We start from the raw sequence: 19,210 nt of genomic DNA on the forward strand, positions 1-19,210 counted from the left end.
AGTGAACTTAGATGCAAAAGGATAAATATTGTATAAGACCACTATTATAAGATCTTGAGAAAAAAAATAGCATAAACTGAGAAGAACACATACTTTCGTGGTTTCGAGAGGGGGGAGGGAGGGAGGGTGGGAGAGGGTTTTTTACTGATTAATTAGTAGATAAGAACTACTTTAGGTGAAGGGAAGGACAATACTCAATACAGGGAAGTTCAGCTCAACTGGACTGGACCAAAAGCAAAGAATTTTCCAGGAAAAACTGAATGCTTCAAAGGCCAGCAGGGCAAGGGCGGAGATTTGGGGACTATCGCTTAAGGGGACTTCTAAATCCATTGGCAAAATAAATTCTATTATGAAAACATTCTGCATCCCACTTTGAAATGTGGCGTCTGGGGTCTTAAATGCTAACAAGTGGCCATCTAAGATGCATCAATTGGTCTCAACCCACCTGGATCAAAGGAGAATGAAGAACACCAAGGTCACACAGTAACTATGAGCCCAAGAGACAGAAAGGGCTACATGAACTAGAGACTTACATCATCCTGAGACCAGAAGAACTAGATGGTGCCCAGCCACAATCGATGACTGCCCTGACAGGGAGCACAACAGAGAACCCCTGAGGGAGCAGGAGAACAGTGGGATGCAGACCCCAAATTCTCATAAAAAGACCAGACTTAATGGTCTGACTGAGACTAGAAGAATCCCGGAGGTCATGGTCCCCAAACCTTCTCTTGCCCCAGGGCAGGAACCATTCCTGAAGACAACTCATCAGACATGGAAGGGACTGGACAATGGGTTGGAGAGAGATTCTGATGAAGAGTGAGCTACTTGTATCAGGTGGCCACTTGAGACTGTGTTGGCATCTCCTGTCTGGAGGGGAGATGGGAGGGTAGAGAGTTTTAGAAACTGGTAAAATGGTCACGAAAGGAGAGACTGGAAGGAGGGAGTGGGCTGGCTCATTAGGGTGAGAGTAAATGGGAGTATGTAGTAAGGTGTATGTAAGCTTATATGTGACTGACTTGATTTGTAAACTTTCACTTAAAGCACAATAAAAATTATTTTTTAAAAAATCTATTATGCTACAGTTTATATGTATCCCTGTATATTCAGGCAGGTTTGAGTACTGCATCTACATATAGAAAATATGTGATGCCTGAGATGTCAATGGTAATTACCATTGTATTTGTAGAGTTGTCTAATTTTATTATCTAGACATTTATTCCAAATTACAAGTGACTTGCCATATGCAGGGAGTGTGGATACTCTTTTTCCCCTAAGGGCATATGGTATAAACAAAAGTCAAACAATAAATGATGAATATTATTGCTTTTGTAATATTAGAAAACATTCAATTATTTGAATAAGAACTTTAATTCCAGTGTTTTTCTTGAGAAGGATTTAAGTCAAAGGGGCAATTGGGAAAGTATACCCATCTGTTAATATTTCCCAATTTCACATACTCTACAAAAATCACAGGACCAGGATACTATCGATAACTCAATTAGAATATGCTTTCTAATTGCCAGATAGAATTTTTCTCTACTTTTTTCCCTTAATTACTTAAACTTAAATGAAAATATGCTTTTCTAAGAGAAGGATATTTTAGGAACGCTCTCAGATTAAAGGAACCCACTTTTCATAACAAAGAATGACTATGTTTGCAATTGTGCACAAAATTGCACACTTGCTACAGTTTTATCAGTTTGTTCATAAGAGACTCAAGGGAGTTAATTAAAATAAAAGGAAGGAAGAAAAAGTAATCTCTTATGGAGACTGGTGTTGAGGATCTACCAATTACATATAATAATAATAAGCTAAAAATTGTAAATTGCTTTAAATACAAATCTGAGGGGACATTACTCCAATAGATAACTAGAAATGATTTAAACACTACATAACATGTCAACAAGATTCTGATGCTTCACTACCCTGAATCTTTATGAATCATTCTTCTGATCAGAGGTTTTATCTCAAACAGGAAACATTTTCTGGACTCCATTATGCAATATATTAAGATTCCGTTAGCTAGATTGTTGCCCAACCAAGTACTTGGGAACAAATATTTGTGTTCTTGTTAGTTACCATCAGTTGGTTGCGACTCAGCGACATCACGTACAACAGAAAGAAACACAGCCTATCTTTCCCTATTCACAAAATCACCGCTATGTTTGAGCCCTTTTTTGCAGCTGCTGTGTCAATCCATCTAGTTGAGAATCTTCTTTTTCTCTGACCCTCTACTTTTCCAAGCATGATGTCCTTCTCAAGGTACTGGTCCCACCTGATAACATGTCCAAAGCACGTGAGATAATGTGTCACCATGCTTGCTTCTAAGGGGCATTCTGGCTGAACTTCTTCCAAGAAGGATTTGTTCATTCTTCTGTCAGTCCGTGGTATTCTTTGCCAACACCATAATTCAAAGTCATCAATTCTTCTTTGATCTTCCTTATTCAGCCTCCTGGTTTCGCCTGCATATGAGGTGATTTAAAATACTATGGCTTGGGTCAGACACATCTTGGCCCTTAAAGTAACATCTTTGCTTTTGAACACTTTAAAGAGGTATTTTGCAACAGATTTTCCCAGTACAATGCATCCTTTGATTTCTTGACTGCTGCTTCCATGGGCATTACTGTGAATCCAAGTAAAATGAAATCCTTGACAACTTCAATCTTTTCTCCATTTATCATGATACTGCTAATTGGTCCAGTTGTGAAGAGTTTTGGATTTGGGTTTTTGTTATTGTTGTTGTTTTTTATTTTGAGGTGTAATCCATACTGAAGGCTCTAGTCTTCGATATTCATCAGTAAGTGCTTGAAGTCCTATTGGCTTTCAGCAAGTAAGGTCACGTCCTCTGCATATCACAGGTTGTTAATGATTCTTCCTCCAATCCAGATGTAACATTCTTCTTAATATACTCCATCTTCTTGGATTATTTGCTCAGCATACAGATTTAATAAATATGGTGAAAGGATATGACCCTGATATACACCTTTTCTGACTTTAAACCTTGCTGAATCCCCTTGTTCTGTTTGAACAACTGCCTCTTGGTCCACGTACAGTTTCCTTACAAGCACAATTCAGTGTTCTGGAATTCCCATTCTTTGTAGTGTTATCCATAATTTGTTATGATCTACACAGCAACGATAACCCTTGTTTTATGTCCTCTTCTTAGTCCAGTTTGAATTTCTGGCAGTTCCCATAATGTACTGTCGCCACTGCTTTTGAATGATCTTCAGCAAAATTTTACTTGTGTGTGATATTAATGATATTGTTTGATAATTTCCACTTTCTGTGGGATCACCGTTCATTGGAATGGGCACTTTTGTTTGGCCAGGAAGCTGTCTTCCAAATTTCTTGGTATAGACAGGTGAACACCTCTAGTACTGCATCCATTTGTTGAAACAACTCAATTGGTAGTCCTTAATTCCTAGACCCTTTTTTCTTAATGCCTTCAGTGCAGCTTGGACTTCTTCCTTCACTACCATTGGTTCTTGGCCATGGTTGATCATTGACCAATTCTTTTTGATACAGTGGCTCTGTGTATTCCTTCCATCTTCTTTTGATGCTTCCTCCATTGTTCAGTATTTTCGCAGCAGAATCCTTCAATATTGCAACTCAAGGCTTGAATTTATTCTTCAGTTCTTTCAGCTTGAGAAATGCTGAGTGTGTTCTTTCCATTTGGTTTCTAATACCATGTCTTTGTACATTTCCCTATAATACTTTACTATGTCTTCTCAAGCCACCCTTTGAAATCTTCTGTTCAACTATTTTACTTCATCATTCCTTCCATTCGCTTTAGCTACTCAAAATTCAAGAGCAAGTTTCAGAGTCTCTTCTGACATCCATTTTGATCTTTCCTTTTTTTTAATGAACTTTTATTGAGCTTCAAATGAACGTTTAAAAATCAAGTCAGACTGTCACATATAAGTTTATATACACCTTACGCAGTACTCCCACTTGCTCTCGCCCTAATGAGTCAGCCCTTCCAGTCTCTCCTTTCATGACAATTTTGCCAGCTTCCAACTCTCTCTATCCTCCCATCCCCCCTGCAGACAGGAGATGCCAACACAGTCTCAAGTGTCCACCTGATATAAATAGCTCACTCTTCATCAGCATCTCTCTCCTACCCATTGTCCAGTCCCTTTCTTGTCTGATAAGTTGTCTTCGGGAATGGTTCCTGTCCTGGGCCAACAGAAGTTTTGGGGACCATGACCGCTCGGGTTCCTCTTGTCTCAGTCAGACCATTAAGTATGGTCTTTTTGTGAGAATTTGGGGTCTGCATCCCACTGATCTCCTGCTCCCTCAGGGGTTCTCTGTTGTGCTCCCTGTCAGGGCAGTCATCAGTTGTGGCCGGGCACCAACTAGTTCTTCTGGTCTCAGGATGATGTAGGTCTCTGGTTCATGTGGCCCTTTCTGTCTCTTGGGCTCTTAGTCATCGTGTGATCTTGGTGTTCTTCATTCTCCTTTGATCCAGGTGGGTTGAGACCAATTGATGCATCTTAGATGGCCACTTGTAAGCATTTAAGACCCCAGATGCCACATTTCAAGGTGGGATGCAGAATGTTTTCATAATAGAATTATTTTGCCAATTGACTTAGAAGTCCCCTTAAACCATGGTCCCCAAACCCCAGCCCTTGCTCGATATTTTTCTATTACTGACAGCATTGTACTACAGGATAGATCTTGAAATGTTCTTTTTGAAGATGAATGTGATGCTGTCCCTCTTTAATTTTTCATTCCTGGCATAGTAGACCATACGATTGCCTTAACCCAAACAGCAACTACTAGTTCTTTTCAGCTATCTAATGCCTAGGATATTGATCATTATACATTTCATATAATTTTTGTTGACTTTCAATTTCCCTAGATTCATACTTCATAAATTCCATACTGATTGTTAGTGGATGTTCGCAGCTGGTTCTTCCAATTCTGAGTCATGCCATATCAGCAAATGAAGGTCCTGAAAGCTTGACTCCATCTACGTCATTAAGGTCGAGTGTACCTTGAGGAGGCAGCTTTTCCCCAGTCACACTCTGAGTGCCTTCCAACCTGAGGTGCTTGCAATCTTCCAGCATTATAAGAGACAAGCTTCAGCTGTTATTCATAAGTTTTTCACTGTCTAATTTTTTTTCACAAGTTGTTATTTAGGATGACACAAGCCTAGTAGAACGACAAGCCTAGTGGTACGATTATCAATATGATAGCAATTTTTACAACGTACTGAAACATCTTTTCTCTTGACCTTTTCTTTTGATAAATTATGAGCATTTTGTGAGCAAAGAGAACATTTTGCTCAGAATTGCCTGCCAAATGGCTTGATGTAGATCACTCAGTCAGTAAAATGTTTGTTAAATGAATCAACAAATGGATGGAAGAATTTTGAATTGAGATGACACTGTCTCTGTGAGTTTCAATGACTCTGCGTACCTGAATCTAAAAGTTCCACCCAACCTCCTTTGCCAACAGAAGCATCCCTCTTCCTCTACCTCATGAGATTGGTCATGTATTATTTAGAACTCACTGATTACCTCACCTGAAGTAGTTACCTTTAAAATTCTTCTTATGAGTGTATTTACCACTCCTAGACTGTCTTTAAGTGTATAACATGTATCAGGCCTGCCATTATCCATGGGATGAAAAATTCTTACTTAGAAGGAGAGCATAGATATTAAAAGTTTTACAATATTTTGCTCATTAATTTGATCATAAATATGAAAAATTATTTTGAAATGGATTCTCATAACAAAAGTCATGGAAGGAAACACATGATTTTACACTGAGCTCATTGTATTAAAATGAGTGTATTTATCAGAAACCCTGGATTCACTAGGCCACCTTAAGTAGGTAGGAAGGATTCTAGTGGATTTATCAGGTGGTTAATAATCTGATGACTCAAGGGTAACCTACAACAAAAGAAGTAAAATGTCATAAACACCTCAATATACAGTTTTAACTGATGAGATATATTTGTTAGAATGCATTCATCACGTTCAAGCTATTCATTAACCTCAAAATTATGTTCCCTACCAGGTGGCTATTATGCAAAGGCAAATCTGTTAGAGGTCTGACTGTAATTGTTTCAGCTGTGTGATGGAGAGGCAGGTTTTGGAGGTCTGATACTGCTCTACTTATTAAACAGAGCCTTCACCTACCCACAGTACAGACCGGAGGGCTGAGGCTTAATCCATGCCACCTAGCACCACGCGAAAGGGGTCTGAGGATAATGGTGCCTACCAGTCATTAAGGATATAAGCATTGGGTGCCTAAGGCACAGCTTAAGAGCCCACCCAACAGAGCACTCTAGAGAACAGAGACACCGCATCCTCACTGACACTTGGGGGAAAGCTATCAGCACCCTACCCTCCTCAGGGTGCTACCCCATGCCGCTACCAGAAACCAGTGTATACAACCATCACCACTACTCCTCTAAGATAGTAGGTGAGAGCTTAAACCACACAGTAGGTGGCTGACTGTCAGGACACCTGAGCTGATTCTATTAAAGAACAGTGAATGGACTCATAGGCTTATATACCCGGTAATAGTTCTAACCATCTGGTAACAGGATATTAGTGCTTCAAGGGCTCCAAAGACCAAGTTAGCGTACTCTAGTAGCCTATCTGAGTATATCGAAACAAAATAAAACAAAAAGGACACTGTGAGCAAACATAAAATAAATTATTACAATAACTTACAGATGGCTCAGAGACAGCAGTCGATATCAAATCACATAAAGAAGCAGACCATGATTGCTTCTACAAATTCCCAAAATAGAGAATCAAGGTCTCTCCCAGAGGAAGATGTATCCTGGAATTGCCAGATGTAGAATACAGAAGATAAGCACACAGAACACTTCAAGACTTCAGGGACAACATCAGGAATGAAATCAGACAATGTACAAAAAAAGCCAAAGAACACACAGATAAAGGAGTTGAAGAAATTAAAAAGATTATTCAAGAACATAATGAAAAATTTAATAAGCTGCAAGAATCCATAAGAATCCACAGAGAGACAGCATTCAGAAATCCAAAAGATTAACAATAAAATGACAGAATTAGACAAATCAATAGGAAGTCAGAGAAGCAGAATTGAGGAATTGAAATGCAGAATTGTGGAGATGGCAGATAAGGCACTTGGCACCAATGTAGTTGAAGAAAAATCAGATAAAAGAATTTAGAAAAATGAAGAAACACTAAGAATCAAGTAGGACTCTATCAAGAACAACTTGTGTGTGATTAGAATTCCAGAAGAAGAAGGGATAACAGAAAATACAGAGAGAATTATTGAAGATTTGTTGGCAGAAAACTTCCCTGACATGGCGGAAAATGATAGGATATCTATCCAAGATGCTCATCGAACCACATAAAAGGCAGATCCCAAAAGAAAATCATCAAGACATATTATCATCAAAATTGCAAAACCAAAGATAAAGAGAAAATTTTAAGAGCAGCCAGGGATAAATGAAAAGTTACCTACAAAGCAGAATGAATACGAATAAGTTCCGACTACTTGGCAGAAAACATGCAGGCAAGAAGGCAATGGGATGACATACACACAGCACTGAAGGAGAAAAATTGCTAGCCAAGAATCATATATCCAACAAACCTCTTTCTCAAATAAGAAGGGGAAATTAAGTCATTTAGAAATAAACACAAGCTTAGAGAATTTGCAAAAACCAAACCAAAACTACAAGAAATACTTAAGGGAATTCTCTGGATAGAAAGTCAATAATGTCAGATATCAACACAACACAAGGCCACAGAACAGAGCATCCTGATATCAACTAAGACAGGGAAATCAGAAAAATGAAATAAGATCTTAAAAAATGCTCAAAACGTGGAATCACTGACATCATTATGCAAAAGATGATAAAAATCAATAAAGAGGGATGAAATACAGCAGGCATAAACCTTCCACATGGAGAGGAAATCAAGGCAATATAGGGGGATACAAAGTAGGTTCATACTTAGAAAAACAGGGGTAAATATTTTAAAAACTTTTTTTAAGGTAACCACAAATAAGACTAACAATCCGAAACTTCAAAATAAAAAAACCAAGATAAACATAAAGACTCAGCAAAAACAAATTCATCTACAACGAAGAAGACAAACACACAATTTACAAAGAGAAAGTTCTCAGCACAAAAAAGTAAGCGGAAAATGAAACTGTCAACAATACAGAAAAATGCATCAAAATGACAACACTACATTCATACCTATCTATAATTACACTGAATGTAAATGGACTAAATGCACCAATAAAGAGACAGAGAGTCACAGATTCGATTAAAAAAACATAACCCAGCTATATGCTGTCTACAAGAGACACATCTTAGACTTAGAGACACAAACTAAAACTCAAAGGATGGAAAAAATACATCCAGCAAACAACAATCAAAAACAAGCAGGAGTGGCAATATTAATTTCTGACTAAATAGACTTTAAAGTTAAATCCACCACAAAGGATAAGGAAAGACACTATCTAATGATTAAAGGGACAATTTACTAGGCAGATATAACCATATTAAATACATATGCACGCAATGACAGGGCTGCAAGATACATAAAACAAACTCTAACAGCATTGAAAAGTGAGATAGACAGCTCTGCAATTATAGTAGGAGACTTCAACACACCACATATGGTGAAGGATAGGACATCCAGTAAGAAGCTCAGTAAAGACACAGAAGATCTAAATGCCACAATCAACGAACTTGACCTCATAGACATACAGAAAACTCCACCCAACAGCTGCAAAGTATACTTTCTTTTCTAGTGCACATGAAATATTCTCTAGAACAGACCACATATTAGGTCATAAAGCAAGCCTTAGCAGAATCCAAAACATCGAAATATTACAAAGCATCTTCTCAGACCATAAGGCCATAAAAGTAGAGACAAAAACAGAAAAAGCAGGGAAAAGAAATCAAATACTTGGAAATGGAACAATACCCTGCTCCAAAAAGACTGGATTATAGAAGACATTAAGGAGGGAATAAACAAACTCATAGAATCCAATGAGAATGAAAACACTTCCCATCAGAACCTTTGGGATACAGCAAAAGCAGTGCTCAGGGGTCAATTGATGTCAATAAATGCAAACACACAAAAAGAAGAAAGGGCCAAAATCAAAGAACTGTCCCTAGAACTTGGACACAAAGAAAGAGAGTAAAAAAAGAAACCCTCAGGAACCAGAAGAAAACAAATAATAAAAATTAGAGCAGCATTAAATGAATTAGAGAACAGAAAACAATTGAAAGAGTTAACAAACAAAAAGCTGGGTATTTGAAAAAATTAACAAAATAGGTAAACCATTGGCTAGACTGACAAAAGAAAAACAGGAATTAACCCAAATGAGAAATGAGATGGGTGATATTACAACAGACCCAACTGAAATTAAAAGAATCATATCAGATTACTATGAAAAATTGTACTCTAACAAATTGGAAAACCTAGAAGAAATGGATGAATTCTTAGAAACACACTATGTACCTAAACTAACACAAACACAGGTACAAGAGCTAAACTGACAGATAACAAAAGAAGAGATTGAAAAGATAATCAAAAAACTCCCAACAAAAAAAGTCCTGACTCTGACAGCTTCACTGCGCGGTTCTACCAGACTTTCAGAGAAGAGGTAACTCCACTACTACTAAAGGTATTTCAGACCATAGAAGAGGACGAAATACTCCCAAACTCAATCTATGAAGCCAGCATATCCCTGATACCAAAATGAGCTGAAGACACCACAAAAAAGAAAATTACAGAACTATATCCCTCATGAACTGATTCGCAACAATTCTCAAAAAATTCTAGCCAATAGAATTCAACAACATGTCAAAAAAATAATTCACCATGACCAAGTGGGATTCGTTCCAGGTATGCAGGGATGGTTCAACATTAGAAAAACAATTAATGTAATCCACCACATAAATAAAAAAAGACAAGAATCACATGATTTTATCAATTGATGCAGAAAAGGCATTTGACAAAGTTCAACACCCATTCAGGATAAAAACTCTCAGCAAAATAGGAATAGAAGGAAAATTCCTCAACATAATAAAGGGCATTTATACAAAGTCAACAGCCACCATCATCCTAAATGGAGTGAGCCTGAGGATAATTCCCTAGAGAACAGAAACCAGACAAGGACGCGCCTTATCACCAGTCTTATTCAACATTGGGCTGGAAGTCCTAGCCAGAGCAATTAGGCTACAAAAAGAAAATGAAGGGCATCCAGATTGGAAAAGAAGAAGTAAAAGTAACTCTATTTGCAGATGACATGATCTTATACACAGAGAAACCTAAAAAAATACTCAAGAAAACTACTGAAACTGATAGAAGAGTCAAGCAGAGTATTGGGATACAAGGTAAACATACAAAAATCAAATGAATTCCTCTACACCAACAAAAAGAACATCAGAGAAGAAATCACCAAATCAAACCATTTACAGTAGCCCCCGACAAGATAAAATACTTAGGAATAAATCCAACCAGAGACGTAAAAGACCTATACAAAGAAAACTACAAGACACTACTGCAAGAAACCCAAAAAGACTTTCATAAGTGGAAAAACATACCTTGCTCATGGATGGGAAGACTTAACATTGTAAAAATGTCTGTTCTCCAAAAGCTATCTATAGATACAATGCAATTCTGATCCAAATTCCAACAACATTTTTTAATGAGATGGAGAAAGGACAAAGTGGGAGGCCTCACTCTACCTGATGACAGTCAAAACAGCCTGGTACTTGTACAAAAACAGATACATAGACCAATGGAACAGAATGGAGAATCCCAACATAAATACATCCACATGTGAGCAGCTGATATTTAACAAAGACCCAAACTCAGTTAAATGGAGAAAAGACACTCCGTTTAGACAATGGTGCTGGCATAACTGGATATCCATCTGCAAAAAAAAGAAAGAAACAAGACCCGTATCTCACACCATCCACAGAAACTAACTCAAAATGCCTCAAAGTCCTAAATATCAAATAAAAAATGATAAAGATGATGGGAGAAAAAATAGGGACAATGCTACGAGCCCTAATGCATGGTATAAACGGTAAACTAAACATTACTAACAATGTAGAAGAGAAACTAGATAACTGCGAGCTCCCAAAAATCAAACAACTATGCTCATCCAAAGACTTCACCAAAAGAGTAAAAAGATTACCTACAGACTGGGAAAAAGTTTTTAGCTATGACGTATCCATCTGATCAGCGTCTGATCTCCAAAATCTACATGATACTGCAAAACTCAACTACAAAAAGACAAATAACCCAATTAAAAATGGACAAAAGATATCAGCAGGTACTTCACTAAAGAAGACATTCAGATAGCTAACAGACACCTGAGGAAATGCTCATGATCATTAGCCATTAAGAGAAATGCAAATCCAAATTACATTGGGATTCCATTTCATTCCAACAAGGCTGGCATTAATCCAAAAAACACAAAACAATAAATGTTGGAGAGGTTGTGCAGACTGGAACACTTCTACACTGCTGGTGAAAATGTAAAATGGTACAACCACTTTGGAAGTCGATTTGGCACTTACTTAAAAAACTAGAAATAGAAACACCATACCATCCAGCAATCCCACTCCTTGGACTATATCCTACAGAAATAAGAGCCTTTACATGAACAGATATAGGCACACCCATGTTTATTGCAGCACTGTTTACAATAGCAAAAAGATGGAAGCAACCAAGGTGCCCATCAACAGATGAATGGTATATTCATACAATGAAATACTATGCATCAATAAAGAACAATGATGAATCCATGAAACATTTCATAACATGGAGGAATAAGGAAGGCATTATGCTGAGAGAAATTAGTTGCAAAAGGACAAGTATTGTATGAGACCACTATTATAAGAACTCTAAAAATAATTTAAACAGAGGAGAAAACATTCCTTGATGGTTTAGAGAGGGGGGAGGGAGGGAGGAAGAGCGGTATTCACTAAGTAGATAGTAGATAAGAACAATTTTAGGTGAAGGGAAAGACAACACACTCTACAGGAGAGGTCAGACCAACTGGAATAAACCAAAAGCAAAGCAGTTTCCTGAATAAACTGAATGTTTCGAAGGTCAGCGTAGCAGGGGCAGGGTTATGGGGACCATGGTTTCAGGGGACATCTAAGTCAATTGGCATAATAAAATCTATTAAGAAAACATTCTGCATCCCACTTTGGAGAGTGGCATCTGGGGTCTTAAACGCTAGCAAGCAGCCATCTAAGATGCATCAATTGGTCTCAACCCACCTGGATCAAAGGAGGATGAAGAACTCCAAAGACACAAGGTAATTACAAGCCCAAGAGACAGACAGGGCCACATAAACCAGAGACTATACCAGCCTGAGACCAGAAGAACTAGATGGTCCCCAGCTACAACTGATGACTGCCCTGACAGGGAACACAACAGAGATCCCCTGAGGCAGCATGAGAGCAGTGGGATGCAGGTGTCAAGTTCTCATAAATAGACCAGACGTAATGGCCTGACTGAGACTAGAAGGTCCCCAGACCTTCTGTTAACCCAACACAGGAACCATTCCCAAAGCTAACTCTTCAGACAGGTACTGGACTGGACTATGGGATAGAAAACGATGCTGGTAAAGGTTGAACTTCTTGGATCAAATAGAAATATGAGACTACGTGGGCAGCTCCTGTCTGGCAGGAGATGAGATGGCAGAGGGGGTCAGAACCTGGCCAAAAGGACATGAAAAATAGAGATTAGAGGGAAGGATTGTGCTGTCTCATTTGGGGGAGAGCAACTAGGAGTATATAGCAAGGTGTATATAAATTTTTGTATGAGAGACTGATTTGATTTGTAAACTTTCACTTAAGGCACAATAAAAATTAAAATAAAATAATGTATGAAATGACAATGCTGTATGCATCAGGAGTTTAAAAATGTAAACATCATATGTCTGCCAGTGTAAGAAATTAATGAAGGTAAGGATATTATTTCTTGTCACACCTATATTCTCTGCATTCACAATGATGACTGTGCCCCCCAAAATGTTTTTGTTGCTAGGTGCCATCAAGTTGGTTTCAACTCATAGTGATCCTATGTAGAACAGAAGGAAACACTGCCCAGTCCTGTGCCATCCTCACAATTCTTGTTGTTAAAGATGTTAGGCAATTTGTCATTCTTATAGGAAAAAAAGGGAGAAATCAGAATGAATGAAAAAATTAATATGAACTCACACTTTGCACTTTATACGTAAAACTACTCTAAATGGAAAACATATCTAAATGATATGTGTTATTAGGTGCTATCCTGTCAGTTCCCACTCATAGTGACCCTACGTACAACAGAACGAAACACTGACTGGTTCTGCATCATCCTCACAATTGTTACGTTTGAGTCTATTGTTGTAGCCACTGTGTCAATCCATCTCGCTGAAGGTCTTCCTCTTTTTACTGAATGTGATGGATAAGATTATGTGTCAACTTGGTTAGGCCATGATTCTCAGTGTTTATATGTGATCACCCCATGATGGGATCTTCTGTGAGTAGCCAATCAGTTGAAAGGGAGTTTCTTTGGGTGTGTGGTCTGCATCTGAATACAAGCGGATGTTCTGGCCTTTGCCTGCTCAGAATCCTGCAGCTGTCTCCTGTTCCTCTGACTGCCAGTTCCCGGGACTTGAGCTAGCAGCTTACCTTTCGACCTTGAGATTCCTTGATCTTCACAGCCTGTGAACGAGAGCCCTGCTCTCCAACCTACCGATCTTAGGTTTGCCAGCTCCTGAAGCTACGTGAATCAGGAGAATTCTCTATTCTGATCCATGGACTTGGAATATTCTGGGTTCTACAATTGTATGAGCTGTTTCCTTGATATAAATATCTCTCTCTATATATATTTATTTATACAATTTACTGGTTTTGCTTCTCTAGAGAACACGGCCTAACACACTGACCTTCTCCTTTAGCAAGCATGATGTCATTTTCCAGGGACTGGTCACTCCTGATAACACATCCAAAGTACGTGACAAGTCTCACCCTCCTCACTTCAAAGGAGCCCTCTGTCTATATTTCTTCCAAGACAGATTTGTTTGTCTTTCTTGCCAACATCATAATTCAAAGGTATCAATTCCTCTTTGGTCTTCCTTATTCGTTGTCCAGGTTTTGCAAGCAAAATGATATGTAAAAATAGAATGATTCAAGAAGAGAAACTAGGAGAAAATTGTGTAACTTTGAATTAAGCAACAAGTTTTAGATATAACATCAAGAACATGATGGGTAACCAAAATTGATAATGGATTTTATCAAAATTATAAACCTTTCCTCTGTGAAAGACACTGTTAAGAGAATAAAATAGCAAGTCAAAGAATTAAATTGGGCATTCCCAAATCACTTCTCTGATAAAGGATGTATATCCAGAGCATATAAAGAATGCTCAAGCTCAACAAAATAAAGGAAAAATATATGTATAAAAAAAGTAAAGAGAAATCTTGTCAAAATCAGTTTATTGATACCAACAAGCACAGAAAAAAAACACTCAGCATCATTGTACAGAAGGAAAATATAAAGCTTAAAACCACAATGTGACAGTTTCATTTACCTCTTAGAACAACTAGAGTAAAGAAAAAAAAACAAACCTCAAAATGTTGCAGAGAACGTGGAGAAACAGGAACTCTCACACACTTCTGGTGGAATGCAAAATGGCAGGGTGACTTTTTGGAAAAGTTTGACAGTTTCTTATTATGTTCAGCATACACTTACCGTGGGACTCAGCAATCCCACTCCTACATGTTTTGCCCAATTGAACTGAGAACTTATATTTACAAAAATATATCTACGATAGCGCATGTAACATCTTTATTTATAATCACCAAAAACTGGAGGCCATTCTAATGTGCTTTGGTAGGTGAATGGATAAACGAACTGTGAAATATCCATATAATGGAAAACTAATCCAAAATTATGAAGGAATAAATTCTTGATTCACAAATCAACATGGCTGAAACACAAGTTCATTTTCCTAAGTGAAAGAAGCCAGACTCAAGGCTTTATATTGTATGACCCTATTTGTATGGTTTTCTAGAGTGACAAAAATATAGGGATTGATAACAAAACAGAGTTTGGCAGGAATCGTGAAAGGAAAAAAAGTTTAACTAAATAAGTGTAACACAAAAACTGTGAGATGATACAGGTGGATGCATGACTCCAAGCGTTTTTCAACATCCACATAACAGCAAAGCACTATTTTTATAGACTGTGAATTAAAAATAATTACCAGGATGTTGGTGAACTCAAAATGCAGTGCAGATTGAAATTACTTTTTTGTGAATTAATGAGATATTTAACAAATGAGATGGCACTGGGTTTTTTTTTTTAACAAATGAGAAGGCAAGTAAGAAAATCAGTATCCTGAGTAGTTTTGATAAACAGAATTTTTTTTTTCAAATTTTTATTGTGCTTTAAGTGAAAGTTTGCAAAAACTTATATACACCTTGCTACATACTCCCAATTGTTCTCCCCCTAATGAGACAGCCAGCTCACTCCTTCCCCTCTCTCTTTTCGTGTACATTTCACAAGCTTCTAACTCCCTCTACCCTCTCATTTCCCCTCCAGAGAGGAGATGCCAACATAGTCTCAAGTGTCCACCTGATCTAAGAAGCTCACGCCTTGCCAGCATCCCTCTCCAATCCATTGTCCAGCCCAATCCCTGTTTGAAGAGTTGGCTTTGGGAATGGTTCCTATCCTGGGCCAACAGAAGGTCTGGGGGCCATGACCACCAGGGTCCTTCTAGTCTCAGTCAGAACATTAAGTCTGGTCTTTTTACAAGAATTTGGGGTCTCTATCCCACTGCTCTCCTGCTCCCTCAGGGATTCTCTGTTATGTTCCCTGTCAGGACACTCATCGGTTGTAGCTGGGCACCATCTAGCTCTTCTGGTCTCAGGCTGATGTAGTCTCTGCTTTATGTGGCCCTTTCTGTCTCTTGGGCTTGTAATTACCTTGTGTCCTTGGCGTTATTCATTCTCCTTTGATCCAGGTGGGTTAAGACCAATTGATGCATCTTAGATGGCCGCTTCTAGCGTTTAAGACCCCAGACGCCTCTATCCAAGATGGGATGTAGAATGTTTTCTTAATAGATTTTATTATGCCAATTGACTTAGATGTCCCCTGAAACCATAGTCCCCAAACCCTGCACCTGCCACGCTGACCTTCACAGCATTCAGTTTATTCTGGAAACATCTTTGCTTTTGGTTTAATCCAGTTGCGCTGACCTTGCCTGTATTGTGTTATCTTTCCCATCACCTAAAGTAGGTCTTTTCTACTATCTAATTAGGGAACACCTCTCTCCCACCCTCCCTATCTCCCCCTCTCTAAACCATCAAAGAACATTTTCTTCTCTGTTTAAACTATTTCTTGAGTTCTTATAATAGTGATCTTATAAAATATTTGCCCTTTTGCAACTGACTAATCTCACTCAGAATAATGCTGTCCAGATTCCTCCATGTTATGAAAGGTTTCACAGATTCGTCACTGTTCTGTATCGATGTGTAGTATTTCATTGTGTGGAATACCATAATTCATTTATCCATTCATCCACTGATGGGCAACTTGGTTGCTACCATCTTTTTGCTATTGTAAATAGTGCTGCAATGAACACGGGTGTGCATATATCTATTCATGTAAGGGCTCTTATTTCTCTAGGATATATTCTAAGGAGTGGGATTGCTGAATCTTACGGTAGTTCTATTTCTAGCTTTTTTTCAAAAATAATTTTATTGTGCTTTAAGTGAAAATTTACAAATCAAGCCAGTCTTTCACACAAAAACCCATGTACACCTTGCTACACACTCCCAATTACTCTCCCCCTAATGAGACAGCCCACTCTCTCCCTCCACTCTCTCTTTTCGTGTGCTTTTCGCCAGCTTCTAACACCCTCCACACTCTCATCTCCCCTCCAGGCAGGAGATGCTAACACAGTCTAAAGTGTCCACCTGATCCAAGAAGCTCACTCCTCACCAGCATCCCTCTCCAACCCATTGTCCAGTCCAATCCGTGTCTGAAGAGCTGGCTTCGGGAATGGTTCCTGTCCTGGGGCAAAAGAAGGTCTGCGGACCATGACTACCGGGGTTCTTCCAGTCTCAGTCAGACCATTAAGTCTGGTCTTATGAGAATTTGGGGTCTGCATCCCACTGCTCTCCTGCTCCCTCAGGGGTTCTCTGTTGTGTTCCCTGTCAGGGCAGTCATCAGTTGTAGCCGGGCACCATCTAGTTCTTCTGATCTCAGGCTGATGTAGTCTCTGGTTCATGTGGCCCTTTCTGTCTCTTGGGCTCATGGTCACCTTGTGTCCTTGGTGTTCTTCATTCTCCTTTGATCCAGGTGGGTTGAGACCAATTGATGCATCTTAGATGGCTGCTTGCTAGCGTTTAAGACCCCAGACACAACTCTTCAAAGTGGGATGCAGAATGTTTTCTTAATAGATTTTATTATGCCAATTGACTTAGATGTCCCCTGAAACCAGCGTCCCCAAACCCCTGCCCCTGCTATGCTGAACTTCGAAGCAGTTTATTCAGGAAACTTCTTTGCTTTTGGTTTAGTCCAATTGTGCTGACCTCCCCTGTATTGTGTGCTGTCTTTCACTTCACCTAAGTAGTTCTTATATACTATCTAATTAGTGAATGCGCCTCTGTCCCGCTCCCCCCTCTGCCCTCTGTTAACCACAAAAGAGTGTTTTCTTCTCAGTTTAAACTATTTATCAAGTTCTTATGATAGTGGTCTTATATAATATTTCTCCTTTCGCAACTGGCTATTTTCACTCGGCATAATGCCTTCCAGGTTCCTCCATGTTAAGAAATGTTTCACAGATTCCTCACTGTTCTTTATCGATGCGTACTGTTCCATTGTGTGACTACACCATAATTTATCCATTCATCCGTTGATAGGCACCTTGGTTGCTTCCATTTTTTTGCTATTGTAAACAGTGCTGCAATAAACATGGGAGTGCATATATCTGTTCATGTAAAGGCTCTTATTTCTCTAGGATATATTCCAAGGAGTGGGATTGCTGGATCGTATGGTAGCTCTATTTCTAGCTTTTTAAGAAGCGCCAAATGGATTTCCAAAGTGGTTGTACCATTTTACTTTCCCACCTGCAGCGTATTACTGTTCCAATCTCTCCACAGTCTCTCCAACATTTATTGTTTTGTGTTTTTTGGATTGATGCCAGCCTTGCTGTTGTGAGATGGAATTTCATTGTAGTTTTGGTTTGCATTTCTCTAATGGCTAATGATTGTGAGAATTTCCTCATATATCTGTTAGCTACCTGAATGTCTTCTTTAGTGAAGTGTCTTTTGCCCATTTTTTAATTGGGTTGTTTGTCTTTTTCAGTTGAGTTTTTACAGTATCATGTAGATTTTAGAGACTAGGTGCTGATCAGAAATGCCATAGCTAAAAACATTTTCTCAGTCTGTAGGTAATCTTTTTACTCTTTTGGTGAAGTCTTTGGATGAGTGTAGGTGTTTGATTTTTAGAAGCTCCCAGTTACCTAGTTTTTCTTCTGCATTTCTAGTAATGTTTTGTATACTGTTTATGCCATGTATTAGGGCTCCTAACGTTGTCCCAATTTTTTCTTTCATGATCTCTGTCGTTTTAGATTTTATACATAGGTCTTTGATCCGTTTTGAGCTTGTTCTTGTACATGGAGTGAGGTATGGGTTTTGGTTCATTTTTTTGCAGATGGATATCCAGTTATGCTGGTACCATTTGTTAAAAAGACTGTCTTGTCCCCATTTAACTGTTTTCAGGCCTTTGTCAAATATTGACTGCTCATGTATGGATGGATTTATGTCTGGATTCTCAATTCGGTTCCATTGGTCTAAGTATCTGCTTTTGTACAAGTACCAGGCTATTTTGACTACTGTGGCAGTATAATAGGCCCTAAAATCAGGTAGAGTAAGGCCTCCCACTTTGTTCTTCTTTTTCATTAATGCTTTACTTATCCGGGGTCTCTTTCCTTTCAATATGAAGTTGGGGATTTGTTTTTCCATTTCATTAAAGAAAGTCATTGGAATTTGGATTGGAATTGCATTAAATGTATAGATCACTTTGGGCAGCATAGATATTTTTATAATTTTAAGGCTTCGTGTCCATGAGCAAGGTATGTTTTTCCACTTAAGTAGGTCTCTTTTGGTTTCTTGCAGAAGTGTTTTGCAGTTTTCTTTGTAAAGGTCTTTTACATCTCTGGTGAGATTT

The sequence above is a fragment of the Loxodonta africana genome, unplaced genomic scaffold (genome assembly GCF_030014295.1).
Source record: "Loxodonta africana isolate mLoxAfr1 unplaced genomic scaffold, mLoxAfr1.hap2 scaffold_40, whole genome shotgun sequence".
In the NCBI taxonomy this organism is placed as follows: Eukaryota; Metazoa; Chordata; class Mammalia; order Proboscidea; family Elephantidae; genus Loxodonta; species Loxodonta africana.